This window comes from Vespa crabro, unplaced genomic scaffold (assembly GCF_910589235.1).
Source record: "Vespa crabro unplaced genomic scaffold, iyVesCrab1.2, whole genome shotgun sequence".
Classification (NCBI taxonomy): domain Eukaryota; kingdom Metazoa; phylum Arthropoda; class Insecta; order Hymenoptera; family Vespidae; genus Vespa; species Vespa crabro.
In genome coordinates this window covers 4,250,501-4,270,449 of record NW_025813595.1, presented here as the reverse complement: position 1 = coordinate 4,270,449, position 19,949 = coordinate 4,250,501, and positions in this window count along the sequence as shown.

Here is a 19,949-nt window from a genome sequence, read left to right as displayed (position 1 = left end):
TATTATTATTATAATTGTAAATATCGTTATTATCGCTATTTTCGTTATTATTATTTTAATCGTAATTATCGTTATTATTGCTATTACCGTTATTATTGTTATTAATGATATTATGATTATTATTATTATCGATATTATCGTTAATATCGTTATTATAATTATCGGTATTATTCGCATTATAGTTATTATGAATTTTATAATTATCCTTATTATCGGTAATATCCTTATTATCGCTATTATTGTTATTATTATTTTTACAACTATTGTTATCGTTAATATCGTTATTATCATTATTAGTGTTATTATGGTTATTATTACTAATATTATTTTTGTTATTCTCGTTATTATCAGTATTATTGTAATTTTTATAAATATTGATATCGTTATTAGGATTTTAATTGTTATTGTCGTTATTATTGTTATTGCTATTTTCCTTATTAACGTAAATATCATTATTAACTTAATTATTGGTATCATTATTATTGTTATTATCGTTATAATCGGTATTCTCTTTGTTAACGTTATTATCGTCATTATATTTATTATTACTGTCATTATTATCGTTAATATCGTTGTTATGTTTATTATTATTATTATTATTATTATTATTGTTATTATCGTTATTATCGTTAATATTATTATCGTTAACATTGTTAAAATCGTTACTATCGTTATTATAGTTATTATTGTTATTATTACTATTACTGTTATAGTTATAATCGTTATTATAGTCATTATTCTTAATATAGTTTGTATTACTTCTATTATTATCATTATTATTAATGTTATTATTATTATCGTTAGATACTTTTTTATCGTTATTACCTTTATTATTACTATTATTATCATTGTTATTTTCGTTAATATTGTTATATTAATTCTTATCGTTATTATCGTTATTATCGTTATTATTATAAATATACTATAGTTATTCTCGTTATTATTGCTTTTGTCGTAATTAGTATTATCGCTATTATTGTTAGCATTGTTATTATCGTTATTAGCTATAATAATATATTTATTAAAATGTTATTATCGTTATTGCCATTTATATCGTTAATATCGTCATTTTTAGTATTATTATTATCGTTATTATCGTTATTATCGTAATATCTGTTATTAATATTATAGATGGCACCGTTATTATACTTACTTTCTTTATTATTATTATTATTATTATTAATGTTATTATCGACGGTAAAGTTTATAATATTATTATTATGATCGATAATATCGTTAATATTGTTAATATTATAATCGACATTATCGTTAAATTTGCTATTATTATTATCGATATTATCGACTTTATCCTGTATATAATTAACATCATTATCTTTATTATTTTTATTGTTATTATCCTTATTAATGTAAATATCGTTATTATCTTAATTATTGCTATTACTATTATTGTTATTATCGTTATTATCGTTATTATCATTGTTAATTATTATCGTCATTGTTGTTTTTATTACTGTCATTATTATCGTTATTATCATTGTTATCTTTATTATTATTATTATTATTATGGTTATTATCGTTATAATCGTTAATATTATTATCGTTAACAATGTTATAAGCATTATTATCGTTATCATTGTTATTACTTTTATTATTATTAATACTAATATCGTAATAATCGTTATTATAGTTATTAATCTTAATATTGTTATTATTACTTCAATTATTATCATTATTATCGTTATTGACGTTATTATTTTTATTATTAATAGTATTATTATCTTTCTTATCATCATAGTCATTATTATCGTTATTGTCGTTATTATTATTATCGTTAAAAACTCATTGCTATTATCGTTAATACTGTTAATATTATTATTAACATTATAATCGTTATTATCGTTATTATTATAAATTTTATTATTGTTATTATCGTTATTATTGTTTTTGTTGTTATTATTATTATCGATACTATCGTGAGTATTGTGACAATTATTCGCGATATTATCCTTAAAATCGTTATTATTATTATCGCTATTATTGTTAGTAACGTTATTATCGTTCTTATCTTTAATAAGATTATTTTTCTAAACGTTATTATCGTTAATGCCATTGATATCGTTATTATCGTTAATATTAGTATTACTATTGTCGTTATTAGCGTTATGATCGTTATTATTATCATCGTCATTATCGTTATTATTATTATCATTATTATCTTAATTGTCTTTATTATTGTTACTATCGATATTTTATTATTATTCTTATAGTTATTGTCGTTCTTATTACTATAGGTTTTATCGATATTATCATTAATATTTTTATTATTATTATCGTTATTATTGTTACTATCGTTAATATCTTTATTAATATTATAATTATAATCATAAATATCGTTATTATCTTTATTTATATTACTACTAATATCGTTATTATTGTTATTACTATATTCGTTACTATCGAAATTATCGTTATTATAGTTATTATCCTTATTATCGTTATTATCGTTACTATCGTTATTATATTTATTATTATTATTATTATTATTATCATTAATATCGATATTATCGTTATTATTATTATTATTCCTATTGACTTTATTATCAATATTATTGTTATCGTCATTCTCGTAATTATCGTTATTATGGTTATTATTATTATTATTATCGTCATTATCGTTATTATTACTATCGTTATTATCGATATTATCGTTATTATCGATATTATCGTTATTATGGTTACTATTATTATTATTATTTTTATTATAATTATTATTGTTTTTATTATCGTTAATATCTCTAATATGATTATTATTATTAACGTCATTATTATTTTTATCGGTTTTAATGTTATTATCGTTATTAATGTTATTATTACTATCGTTTTAACGTTAAAATCGTTATTATTGCTATTATTATTAACGTTATTATCATTATTATCGTTATTATTCTTTTTATAATTATTGTTATAATCGATATTATTGTTATTGGTATTACTATTAGTATAGTTATTATAATTATTATTATTGTTGTGATCGTTTATATCGTTTTTATCGTTATTATTGTTATTATTATTGTCGTTATTATATTTGTTATTTTAGTTATTATCTTTATTATCATCATTAACGTTAATATTATTATTATTACAGTTATTATCGTTATTATTGTTATTATAGTTATTATCATTTCTATCGTTTTATCTTCATTACCGTTCTCATTATTATTTCTATTATCGTTATTGTTATAATCCGTATAATCGTTATTATCGTTATTTCTTTACTTTTGTTTTTATTATTATCATTGTCATCGTTATTATCCTTATTTTCGATATTATTATTATAATTTTTATCGATATTGTCGTTGGTATCGTTATTAAAGTTAATATGGTTATGATCTTGATATTTATTATTAATATTATCGTTTTTATCGTTATCATCCTTATTTTCGTTATTATTAATATTAATATTATTGTTTTTATTATTGTCATCTTTATTAGTATTATCGTTATTATCGTTATTATCCTTAATATTGTAATTATTATTATTATCATTATTATTATTATCGTTATTATCTACATTAATGCTGTTATTATTTTCGTTATTAACGTAATTATCGTTATTAATTTTATTATTATTATTGTTATTCTCGTCATTTTCGTTATAATCGTTATTATTATGATTATTAACGATATTATCGTTACTATTGATTTCTTAAATATAGTTATTACCGTTAATATAGTTATTACTTCTAGTATTATTAGCTTTATTATCGATATTATCGTTATTATTATTATTGTTATTATCGTTATTATCGTTATTATTTTTAAAATTGACGCTATTATCGTTATTATACTTAATTTCGTTATTTTTCCTATTATTGTTGTTGTTTTTATCTAGGTTATCGTAGATTATTGTTATTTTTAATATAGTTATTATCGTTGTTATTGTTAATATTATTATTGTAATTATCGTTATTATCGTTTTATTGATATATTTGTTATTATTATTATCGTTATTAACGTTATTATAGATATTATTATAATCGCCATTATCGTTATTATTATTATCGTTATTATAGTCATTATCGTAATTATTTTTATTTTTGATATTATTATTATTACTATTATCGTTATTTTCGATATCATTATTATCGTTATTATCTTTATTATCGTTAATATTGCTATTATTATTATTATTATCATTATCAATATTATTGATAATAATATTGTTATTATTAGCGTTACATCGTTATTTTAGTTATTATCGTTATTATTAAAATTGTTATTATAGATAATATCGTTCTTATCTCTATTATTGTTATTATTATTATCCTAAATATAGTCTTTATCGTTAATATTATTACTACTATTATCGGTATTATCGTTGTTATTATAATCGTTATTATCATTATTATCGTTATTATCGTTATTATTGGTATTAATAATAATGTTATTATTATCGTTATTATGATTATTATTTTTAATATTGTTATTATTGTTATTATTTTTATCGATATATTCGTTAATATTTTGTTATTATTTTTGATTTATCGATATAATCGTTTTTATTATTATCGTTATTATAGTAATTATTGCTATTATTGTTATAATTTTTAATATTATTATCGTAATTATCGTTATTATTGGTATTAATAATAATCTTATTATTATCGTTATTATGATTATTATTTTTAATATTGTTATTATTGTTATTATTTTTATCGATATTATCGTTAATATTGTGATTATTATTGAATTATCCATAAAATCGTTTTTATTATTATCGTTATTATAGTAATTAATGCTATTATTGTTATAATTTCTAATATTATTATCGTAATTATCATAATTAACGTTATTATTATTACTATTATTATTATTATTATTATTATTATTATTATTATTATTATTATTATTATTATCGTTGTAATCGTTATTATGTTTATTGTCGATATTGGTATTATTATTATTATCATTAATATCGTTCTTATCGTTATTTTCGTTATTATTATTATAGTTATTATCGATATTATCGTTATTAATGTTATTATAATTATTATTATTATCGATGTTAACGTTAATAATATTATTATTTTTATCGATATTATCGTTATTATTGTTATTGTTATCATCGATAATATCGTTATTATTGTTAGTATAGTTATTATAATTATCGTTATTAGCGTTAATTACCTTATTATCGCTATTATTTAAATTAATGTTAGTATTACTACTATTATTATCGTTATTAGCGTTATCACTATTACTATTATTATTATTATCATGCTTATAGTTATTATCGTTAATAATGTTAATATTATTATCGATATTTACAACTTTATCCTATATTTATTATCATTATTATCGTTATTATTTTTATTATTATTATCGTTATTATCCTAATATTCTTTATTATTAATATTACTAATATAGTTATTATTGTTATTATCGTTATTATTATTATTATTATTATTTTTATAGATATTATCGTTAATATGTTATTATTATTATCGATATTATCGTTAATATTGTTATAATTAATATCAATATTACCGTTAATATTGATAATATTATTATCGATATTATCGTATTTATCGTATTTATTATTATACTTTTCATCGTTCTTATTGTTATCATTGTTATTATTAATATTATTATTATCGATATTATTGTTATTATCAATATTATTATTATTATTATTATTATTATTATTATTATTATTATTATTATTATTATTATTGTTATTATTATTATTATTGTCGTTATTATTTTTATTATCGATATTATATCTTTTATTGTCGTTATTATCGTTATTATTAATATCGATATTATCGCTTTTTAACGATATTATTGTTATTTTTTTTACTACTATTATTACTATTATTATTATCGTTAATATCGTTATTATCTTTATTATTATTACTGTTATTATTATTATTTTCTTTACTTTTATTATCATTATTTTACTTATTATTTTAATATTGTTATTATTACTTCTATTATTATCGTTCTTATCATTATAATCGTTATTATCGTTATTATTGTTATTAATACTATTATTATTATCGCTATTTACGTTATTAACGTTATTATCCTTTTTTAATATTATCGTCATTATCGTAATTATCGTAATTATGTTTATTATTATTATTATTACCGTCATTATCCTTATTATCGTTATTATTGTTATTATTATTATCGTTGTCATCGTTATTATCATTACTATTGTTATTATTATTATTATCATTATTGTTATTATCGATATTATCGAAATTATTGCTATTATTATTTTCGATGTTATCGTATTTATCTTTATTGTCGTTTTTTTCGTTATAATTATTCTCGATATTATTGTTATTATCGTTATTAGTATTATTTTTATTTTTATTATTATCATCACTATCGTTATTTTCGTCATTATCGTTATAATTGTTATTATTATTATAGTTACTGTCGTTTTTATCGTTATTAACTTTATTATTATTATTATTATTATCGATATTTTCTAAATTTTTATTACTATTAATATTGTTATTATCGTTATTATCGCTATTATCGATATTATTATTAATTTTCTTATCGTTATTATCGCTATTATCGATATTATTGTTATTATTATTCTCGATGTTTTCGTTATTATATATAATATCGTTGTTAATATTATTATTATTATCGTCATTATAGTTAATTTCGTTATTATGGATTTTATCGTTCTTATTATTATTATCATAATGCTCATTTTCGTTAATATTGTTATTATTGTTATTATTATTACTATTATTATCGTTATTACAATTTTTATCTTTATCATCGTAATTATTGTTATTATTATTATCGTTATTATCTTTAATGTCAACATTATGGCTATTATTATTATTATTGTTATTATCATTGTCGTTATTATCGTAATTATCGTTATTATTATTATTATTATATACGTTATGATCGTTATTATCGATATTATTGTCATTATTATTATTATTATTATTATCGATGTATTTGTTAATATTGTAATTATTATTATCGATATAATCGTTGTAATCGTTATTATTACTATCGCTATTATCTTTATTATCGTTATTTTTGTTATCATAGTTATTATTACTATTATAACTATCGTTATTATCGTTATTATTGTTATCATCGTTATTATATTTATTATTGTTATTATTATCGATTTTATCGATATTACTGCTATAAATATAGATAACATCGTTGTTATCGTTGTTATTGCTAATATTATTATTATTAATGTTGTTATCGGCATTACTGTTTTTTTTATCTATATTATCCTCTTTATTGTTAATATTATTGTTATTGTTATTATTCTTATTTTTGTTATCGTTATTATCATTATTATCATTATTATCGTTCTTAATATTACAATTATTACTGTTACGTTCGTTATTATCGAAATTATAATTATTATGAATTTTATAATTATTATTACCTTTCTTATTATAAACATTATTATCGTAATTATCGTTATTATTTTTGTTATTGTTATTACTATTATCGTTCTTATATTTATTATCCTCATTATCGATTTTATTATTGTTATTATTAATATAGTTATTATCGTTGTTATTGTTATTATTATTAACGTTATTATCGTTAATTGCGTTATTTTATTTATTATTATTATTATCGTTATTACCGTTATTATCGTTGATATTATTATTACTATTATTATTTTTATCGTTATTATCGTTAATATAGTTATGATTAATTTCGGAATTATCTATATTATTATTTTTAACTATATCGTTATTATTGTAATTATCGTTATTACTGTTAATATTATTATTATTATCGTTATTATCGATATCATCGTTGTTACCGTTACTATTTTTGTTATTATAATCTTAATTATCGTTATTAAGGTAAATATCGTTATTATCTTTATTATTATTACTGTTATTATCGTTAATACCTTTATTGTCGTTATTATTGTTATTGTTATTATCGCTATTAACTTTATTACATTTATAATTGTTATTATTATTATCGACATTATCGTGAATAACGTTATTTTCGTTATTATTGTTATTATTAATACTATTATGACTAATATTATTTGCGTTGTCATCGATATTTTCCGCATTTTATTATTATTATTATTATTATTATTATTATTATTATAATTATTATTTTTATTATTTTCGGCGTTATTGTTAATATTGATATTAATATTATCGATAGTAAGGTTATTATCGTTATTATCGTTATTCTTGTTATTAATATTATCGTTATTATAGTTATTATAGTAATTAATATTATTGTTATTTTCGTTATTGTCGCTTAATTAATATTGTTATTATAATTATTATCGTTACTCTTGTTATTACTATTATTATTAATAAGTTTATTATCGTTATTATTGTTATTAGTATTATGATTACTGCTATTATCGTTCTTAACGTAATTATCGTTATTTATTATCGTTGTTATAAATATTATCGTTTTTATTATTATTATTATTATCGTTATTATCGTTATTACAGATCCATCAATATTATTGTTATTATTATTATCCTTATTATCGTTCTTATCGTTATTATCTTTTTTACAGTTATTGATGTTATTAATATTATTATTATTATTATCTTTATTATCGTAATTAAGTTTATTATTTACATATTTATTATCATTTTTATCATCATTGTTATCGTTATTATTCTTATTATCATCGGCATTATCGTAAATATTTGTTAAAATTTTTATTATTTTTATTAATCTTATAATTATTATTATTAATGCCATTATAAACGTTATTATCGTTATTATTACTATTATTATTATCGATATTATCGTAAATGAAGTTATTAAGTTTTATTTATTATTATTATTATTATTATCATTAATATCATTATTAACATGTTTATCATGATAATTATTATTATTACTTTAATTATTATGGTTATTATGTTATTTTTCGTAATAATTATTATTATTATTTTCGTTATAATCGTTATTATCGACTTTATCTTAATAATTATTATTATTATTATCGTTATTGTAATTATTATCGTTATTAATATTATCGTTATTATCGTCATTATTATTATCGTTATTATCGTTATTAGCAATAATTGTTATTATTGTTATTAGTACTATTATTATTATCGTTGTTTTTGTTATTATAGTTATTATTCATAATATTGTTAATATTATATCTATTATTATCGTTATTATCGTTATTATTATTATTATTATAAATATTATTATCGTTCTTATCGTTATAATCGTTTGTGTCTTTATTATTGTTTTTATTATTATCGTCATTAACGATAATATCGTTGTTATCTATTTTATTATTATTATTATTATCGTTACGATTATAATCGTAAATAACGTTATTGTCTTTATAATAGTTATTATCGTTATTATCTTTATAATTGTTATTATTATTATCGTTATTGTGGTTAGTATCTTTGTTATCGTTATTATTACTATTCTTATTATCGTATTTACCGTTATTATTGCTATTATTATTTTTTCATTATCGTTAATATCGTTATTATCGTAATTATTATTATTATTATTATTATTAATAGTATTATTATTATTATTGTTGTTGTTATGTTTATTATCGTTATTATTATTACTATTATTATTATCGTTATTATCGATAATTTCTTTATTATCGTTATATTGTTAGTATTATTATTTTCATTATCGTTAATATTGTTATTATAATTATCGATATTATCGTCTATATCGTTATTATCGTTATTATCGTTATTATCGTTAATAATGTTATTAACTTTATTATTATTTTTATTATCGTAAATATCGTTGTTAAAGCAATCACTATTATAGTTATTATTGTTATTTTCATAATTATTGTTATTATCGTTTTAATTGTTATTATAATTATCCTTATTTTCTTTCTTATCGTTATTATCGTTAATAATGTTATTATCTTTATTATTATTATTATTATCGTAAATATTGTTATTAATGCTGTCACTATTATAATTTTTATTGTTATGATCGTTATTAAAGATATTATCGTTATTATATCCTTCGTCATTATCGTTATTATCATTATCGTTATTATCGTCGTTATAGTTATTATTGTTACTATCGATATTATAATTATTACTATTATTGTTATTATCGTTATTATTATCCTCGTTATTTTTCTTGTTACGGTTATTATTGCTATTATTATTATTATTATTAAGGTTATTAACAATAAAATTATTATTATTATTATCGGTTTTTACGTTAAAGTTTTTATTATTATTTTCGATTTCATCGATTTCATCGATATTATTCTTATCGTTATTATCGTTATTATTATTATCGATAATATCCTTAATATAGTTATTATGAATATTATAATTATCATTATCATCGGTAATAACCTTATTAACTATATTATTGTTATTATCGTTATTATTATTACTATTATTATCGCAATTATCGTTATTAGTGTTATTATTGTTATTATTGCTACTATTACTATCGTTATTATCATTATTATTAATATTATTCTTATTTTGATAAATATAAATATCGTTAAGGGTTATAATTGCTATTGTCGTTATTATTGTTATTGTTATTATCCTTATTATCGTTGGTATCGTTATTATCTTAATTATTACTTTTATTATTATTGTTATTATCGTTATTATCGGTATTATCATTGTTATCGTTATAATAATTATTATTGTTATTATTACTGTCATTATTATCGTTAATATCGTTGTTATCTTCATTAATATTATTATATTATGTTTATTATAGTTATTATCGTTATTATTTTTAATATTGTTATTAATACTATTATTATTATCGCCATTATCGTTAATATTACTAATATTATTATAATTATTATTATTGGCGTCATTATCTGCATTATGGATAGTATTATTATTATTATTATTATTTTTACTGTCGTTATTATCGTTATTTTTGATATTACTGTTATTATTATTATTATTACTATCGATATTATCGTTATTATCGTCATTATGGTTACTATCATTATTACAGTTATTATCGATATTATTATTGTTATTATAATTGTCTTTATTATCGTTATTATAGATTTCGTTATTATCGTTGTTCTCGTTATTCTTGTTATAATGTTATTATAACTATTATAATTATCGTTATTATCGTTGTCAGCGATATTATTGTTAATAGTATTATATAACTATTTGTTATTATTATTATTATAATTATTATCGTATTTATCGTTCTTATCGATATTATTGTTTGTAATGCTGTTATTATTATTGTTATTATCGTTATTATTGTTTTTAATGTTATTATTAATATTATTATCGTTATTATCATTATTATCGTTAATATTATTATTATCATTGTCGATATTATCGTTATTATCGTAATTATCGTTATTATCCTTGTTATTATTATTATTATTATTATTATTATTATTATTATTATTGTCGTTATTATAGTTATTATCGATATTATTGCAATTATTATTATCGATGTTATCGTATTTATCCTTATTATCGAATATGATTATAATTATCGTCGATATTTTCGTTATAATTATTATCGATATTATCGTTATTATCGATTTTATCTTTATTTTTATTACTATTAATATTTTATTATCGTTATTATCGCTATTATCGATATCATTATTAATTTTATTATCGTTATTATCGTTATTATCGATATTATTTTTATTATTCTCGATGATATCGTCATTATACTTAATATCGTTTTTATTATTATTATTATCGTCAATATCGTTATCATCGTTATTATTTTTATTATTACTATTTTTATTGTTGTAATTATTATTATGCGTTATTATCGTTATTATTATAATTACTATTATCGTTATTATCGTTAATACCATTAATATTATTATTACTTTTGTCGTCACTATCGTTATTATTATTATCGATATTATCGTTATTATTATTATATTAAATGTTGTTATTATCGTTATTATCGTTATTATCTATATTTTCGTTATTATGATTACCGATGTTATCGTTATTATCATTATTATCGTTATTATTATTATTATTATTATTGACGTTAATTTCGATATTATTATTATCGTTATTATCATTATTAACGTTATTATTATTATTATTATTGTTTTAATTATCATTATTATCGTTATTTTCATTAATATCTTTGTAATAGTAATTATTATTATCCTTATTTGTCGTTTTTATCGTTAATAACCATAATGTTATTATCCTTATTATCGTTATTATCTTCATTAACGGTATTATCGTTAATATTAGTATTATTATTAACGTCATAACGGTATTATCGTTACTATTGTAATTATTTATATTGATAGTGTTATTATTATTGTTATCGTTATTATCGTTATTTTCGTGGTTATTATTACTATTATAGTTATTATCGTTATTATCGTTATTATTGCTCTTATTATTATCATTATTAATAGTATCTCTTATTATTAAATTATTATTATTATCGTTTACACCGTTATTATTCTTAGTTTCGTTATCATTATTATTATCAATAATGTTATTAAAGTTGTTATCGTTATTATTGCTATTATTATTATAATTACTATCGTTATAAGTGCTATTATAGTTATTATTATCATCCTCATTATCGTTATTATTATAATCATTATTATCTTCATTATTGTAATTATTATTACTATCGATATTATTATTACTATTATCGTTATTATCGTACTATTATTATCGTACTATTATTATCGTTATTATCTTTATTAAGGTCATTATTGCTGTTTTTATTATTATTATTATCGTTATTATCGATGTTATTAATATCGTTATTATAGATAAATCGTTATTTTCTTAGTATTATTTTTAATATTATTATTATTATCTCTATTATTATCGTTATTATTGTTAACATTGTTATTATTGTTATTATTATTATCGTTATTATCTATATTATCGTTATTATCTTTATTATCAGTATTATAATTATTGTTATAAATATTATTATCGTTATTATCATTATAATCTTTATTATCGTTATTATTGTCATTTTTTTTAACGTTATTATCGTTAATATCGTTGTTATCTTTATTATTATTACAATTATTATCAATAATAACTGTAATATTGTTAATGGTATTATCGATATTATCCTTAATATTATTATCGTTATTATCGAAATTATCGTAAATATCGTTATTATCATTATCGTTATTATCATTATTATCATTGATATCTTTATTATCGTTATTATCTTTATTGTTTTTATTAATATTATAGAGCTTATCGTTTATATCGTTATTATATTAATTATAATAATTATTATTATTATCGATATTATCTTTATAATCGTAATTACTATTATTACTATTACGTTATTATCGTTACCATTATTATTGTTATTATCAGTATTATCGTAATTTTCGTTATTATCGTTATGATTATTATTATTGTTATTCGCTATTATCATTATTGTCGTTATTATTGTTATTATAATTACTTTTATTATCGTTATTATTGCTATTATTATTACAATTAATATTATTATTATCGTTTTTAACATTAGAATTTTTGTTATTATTATAATCATTGTCGTTATTATTATTATTATCGCTAACAACATTATCGTTATTATTGTTATTATTGTTATTATTACTACTATTTTTGTCTTTAATATCGTTATTTTCGTTATTAACGTTATTATCGTTATTATTATTATTATTATTACTACAATTATTATCGTTATTATCGTTATTATATTTAAAATTATTGTTATTATTTTCGTTGTTATAATAATTGGCTTTATAAATTTTATTATTATCGTTATTATTGTTATTGTTCTTACTATTTTTATCGTTATTAACTTTATTATAGTTTTTAACGTTATTATTATCATTGTTATTATAGTTACTTTCCTTTTTATCGTTATTATCGTTATTATAAATAATATAACAGTTATGATCGATATTATCGTTTTTTTTTATTGTTATTTTTATTATCGTTATTATAGTTATTTTCGTTCTTATTGTTATCAATATTATCGTCACTATCACTAATAGTGTTATTGTTATTATTATAATTATTATTATCGTTGATATCGTTATTATAATTTTTATTATCGTTATTATAATTTTTTCATTATTATTGTTATTGTTTATATTCTTTTCATTATTATCGTAATTATCATAATTATCGTCTTTAATGTAATTTTAATTATAGTTATAATCGTTATTTCTATTATTATAATTATTATTGTTATTTTTTGGTATCATTATTATAGATATTATCGTTATTAGTATTATTATTATTATTATCGTTATCATCGTAATTATTGTTATTGTTATTATTATTATTATTATTAACGTTATTATTTTTATAGATACTATTGTCATTATTATTATCGTTATTATCATCATTGTCGTTTTCATTGTTATAATTATTATTGTTATTATCTTTAATATTGTTATTATTATTATGATAATTATCGTTCTTATCGTTATTATTTTTATTATAATTATTATTATTATCGTTATTATCGTTATTGTTGTTTTTATTAATAATACAATTATCGTTACTATCGTTATTATTATAATTGCTATTATTGTTATTATCGTTATTATCGTCATAATCGTAATTATTATTATCATTTATATCGATATTATCGTTAATATTGTTATCATTATTATCGCTATTATCGTTAATATTTTAATTATTATTATCGATATTATCATTAATTTTGTTATTATTATTATCGATATTATCGTTAATATTCTTATTAATATTAACGCTATTATCGTTATTATTGCTATTATTGTTATTATGATTATTATTTCTATTTTCGTTAATATCGTTATTATCTTTATTATAATTATTATTAATATCTTTTTTATCGTTATTATCGTTGATATCCATGTTATCGTTATTAATGTTATTGTTATTATCGTTATTAATGTTATTATCATTATTATTGTTATTATTAATATCATTTTCACCGTTATTATCCTTACTTTCGTTATTATTTTTATTAATGTTATTATCGTTGTTATCGTTATTATTTTCATTATTATCTTCGTTAATATCGTTATTATCGCTATTAATATTATAATTATTGTCGTTATTATCGTTATTATTATTATCATTATTATCTTTATTATCTTTATTTTGTTATTAATATTATTATTATCGATATTATTATTTTCGTTATTATTGTATTTATCGTTATTATCGTTTTTATCATTATTATCGATATTATTGATATTAATCTTATTATTATTATTATCTTTATTATCTTTATTACCGTTATTAACGTTATTATCGTTATTATTAGTACCCTTATTATAGTTATTATAGTTATTATTGATATTATTATTATTATTAATGATTTATTTATCCTTATATCGTTAATATCGTTATCAGTCTTATTATTATTATCATTGTCGTTGTAATCTTTATTATCGATATTATCGTTATTTTATTATCTTTATTATCGATATTATTGTTATTATGATTTTCTGTATTATCGTTAATATCGGTATTATCGCTATTATCGTTATTATGATTATCGTTATTATCGTTTATCTCGGTATTAACGTTAATATCGTTATTATCGTTAATATTATTATAGTTTTAATCGTTATTGTCTTTATTATTGTCATTATGTTTACCATTATTCTCGATATTTTCCTTATTATAGTTATTATTATTACCGTTATTATCGTTATTAACGTTATTATTCTTAATACTGTTATTATTGTTATTATTACTACTAGTATTAAGATTATTATCTTTATTATTGTTAATATTGTAATTATTACTTCTATTATTATCGTTATTATCGTTTTTATTGTCATTATTATTATTATTAATATCATTATTACCGTTATAATTATTATTTTTATTATCGTTATTATCGTCATTATTGCTATCATTGTCATTATTACTATTATTATTAACGTTATTATCGTTATTATCGTTGTTATAATTATTATTATTATTATTATTTTCGTTATAATATGTATTATTGTTCTTATAAATATTATTATTATCGTTAGAATCTTTAATATCTTCATTATCTTTATTATTACTATTATTATTATTGTTAAAAGTGTTATTATCGTTATTATCATTATTATTGTTATTATCGTTATTATTATTATAGATATTATCTTTATTATCGATATTAATATTATTGTTTTTATCGACGTTACAGTCAATATTGTTGTTATCATTATTTTTATTATCGTTATTATCCTTATTATCGTTATTATCGTCATTATCGTTTTTATGTATATTAATATTATTGATATTATTATCATTATTATTATTATTTTTATCATTGTTATTATCGTTATTATAGTTATTATCGATATTATTATTATTATTTTTATTATTATTATTTTTAATTTCTTTATTATCTTTATTATTGCTGTTATTATCATTATTAATTTCGTAATTATCGTTATTTACATTATCATTATTATCATTAATATCGAAATTTTCGTTATTTTCGTTTTATTAATATTATTTCCATCGTCATTATCGTTATTATTATTATCGTTATTAGCGATATAATCGTTGTTATTGTTATTATTATAACATAGATGTCATAGATATAATCATTACCTTCGTTATTATTATTATTATTAATATTATTATCGTTATTATCGTTATAATTGCTATTATTAAAATAATTATTATCGTTATTAATATTATTTTCGATATTATCGTAATAATTGTTATTCTTATTATCGTTATTATCGTTAATATCGTTATTATCGCTATTATTATTATTACTATTATCGTAATTATTATTCTTGCTATTATCGTTATTGTAGTTACTACTATTAATGTCATTATTATCGGTTTTATCGTTATTATTGCTATTATTAATTTAGTTATTAACGTTATTATCATTATTAATTTTATTATTATTATGGTTATTATCGTTTTTATCGTTATAATCGTTATTATTATTATCCTTAACAATGTTTTTATCATTATTATTATTATCGATATTATCATCATTATTGTTATTATGGTTACATTCTTTATTATCGTCTTTATCGTTAATAACATTACTATCTTTATTTTTATTATTATTAATATTATTATCGTTAATATCGATATTATCTTTATTAACAATATTATCCTAATTATTGTTATTGGAATTATTATTATCATTAAAATCGTTTCTAACGTAATTATTATTATTATTGTTAATATTACTACCAATATTATTTTTAATGTCGTTTTTATATTATGGTTATTAACGATATTACATTTATTATTGTTATTACTACTATTATTATTATCGTTATATACGTTATTATCGTTATACTTATTATTATTATTATTATTATCGTTATTATTGTAATCGTTATTATCGTTATTATCGTTATTATTTTTATTATTATTATTATTATTAATATCGATATTTTCGTTAATATTGTTATTATTATTATCTATATTATCGTTATTCTCGTTATTATCATTATTATCCTTACTATCATTAATATCGTTATAATCTTTATTATTATTCATATTATTATCGTCTTTATTATTATTAACATTATCGAAATTATCGTTAATATTGTTATCGTTATAATCTTTATTATTGTTATTATTGTTATTATTACTATTATTATTATCCTTATAATCGCTATTGACGTTATTATCGTTAACATTATTATCGTTATTATCGTAATTATAGTTATTATCGTTATTATCGTTAATATCATTATTATTATTATTACAATCATTATTATTATTATCTTCATAATCGTTATTATTGTTATTATTATTATCGATATTATCGTATATAGTTATTATTATTGTTATCGTTATTATCGGTATTATCGTTATAATTGTTATTGTTGTTATAAATACTACTATTATTATCGCTATTATCGTTTCTTATCGTTTATATTATTATTATCATCGTTATTATCGTTTCTATTATTATTATTATTGTAAATATTATCGATATTATCGTTATTGTTATTATTATTATTGTTATTATCGTTATCATTGATATAATTGTTTTTGCTTTTTTCGTTAATATCTTTATTATCGTTATTATCACTATTATTATTATTAGTATTTCTGTTATTTTCTTTAATAGCGTTATTTTCTTTATTATTATTATTATCGTTATTATCATTAAAATAGTTATTATTATTATCAATATTATCTATATTATTATTTTTATAAAATCGTTATTTTTGTTATTATCGTTATTATCGTTATTATTATTATTATTATCGTTATTATCATTATCATCGTTGGTATCGTTACTATATTTATTATTACTATCATAATTATCGTTATCATCTTAATTAACGGTATTAGCTTTATTATTATTTTTGTTATAATTATCGTTAATATCGTTATTATCGTTATTATTGTTATTGTTATTATCGCTATTTTCTTTAATATAGTTATTAACTATATTACTATTATTAATATTATCGGTATTATCTTTAATAACTTTCTTATCGTACTTAATATTATGTTTATTGTAGTTATTATCTTTAATATTGTTATAAATTTTAATATATTATCGTTCTAATCGTTCTTCTCCTTATTATCGATGTTATTATTATTATTAATATCGTTATTGTCGTAATTATCGTTATTATTGTTATTATTATTAGTATTAATATCGTTATTATCGATTTTATTGTTAATATTTTAATAGATTTTATCGTTATTATCGTTGTTATCATTATAATCATTATTATCGTTATTATTGTCATTATTGTTAATATTACAATCGTTTTTATCTGAAATAACGTTATTATCTTTATTATTATTATTATTATTAACGTTATTTTCTTTATTATTTTTATTATCGATATTATTACTATTATTATTTTTGTTGTCATCGTTATTATCCTCATTTTCATTATTATTATTATTATAATTATTATTATTAATGAAATTATTATTATTATTATTTGGTTGTTATCGTTAATATTGCTATTATTTTTATGGTTAGTAAAGTAGTTATCGTTATTATTGTTCTTATTATCATTGTTATTATTGTTATTATTGTGATTATTATTATTATTGTTATTGTTATTGTTATTATCATTATTATAGCTCTTATCGGTAATCTCTTTATAATCTTTATTATTTTTATTATTATTATTATCGGCATTATCGTTATTATTGTTACTATCGATATTATTATTATTACTGTATTCGTTGTAATCGTATTTTTATTATCGTTATTAACGTTAATATCGTTATTGTCTTTATTATTATGATTATTGTTTTTATCGTTGTTATCATTATTATTCTTGTTATTATCATTGATATTATCCTTAATATTATTATTATTATTATTACTATTGCCTTTATTTTCGTTATTATTATTATCGGTATTATGTATAATATCGTTATTCTTTCTCTAATTATTATTATTATTATTATCGTTATTTTCGTTATTATTGTTAATATCGTTATTATCGTTCATATTATTGTTATTATAATCCATATTATCTTCATTTTTGTGATTATAATCCATATTATCTTTAGTATTGTTATCGGTATTTTCGTTATTATCGTTATTATTGTTATTCATATTATCGTCAAAATCGTTCTTAACGTTATTAATGTTATTGTTACTTTTACCACTATTATTATGGATATTTTGGTCCATATCGTTATTATTATTATTATGATTATTATTATTATTACATTTATTATTGTTTTTATCAATATTATTATTAATATTCTTGTCGTATTATCGTTATTATTTTTATTATTATTATTATCATTTTTATCTTTATTAACGTTATAATCGTTATTATTTTTATTAATATTATCGTTTTCATTTTTATTATTAATTTATTTATATATTTATATTATTATTATTATAGTTATTATAATTATTATTGTTAGCATTTTAATTAATATTATTATCGTTTTCGATGTTATCATTAATATTGTTATTATTATTATCTATAATATCGTTATTATCTTTTTTAATGCTGTTATTATTATTTTCGTTGTTATCGTTAAAATCATTATTATCGCTTTTAT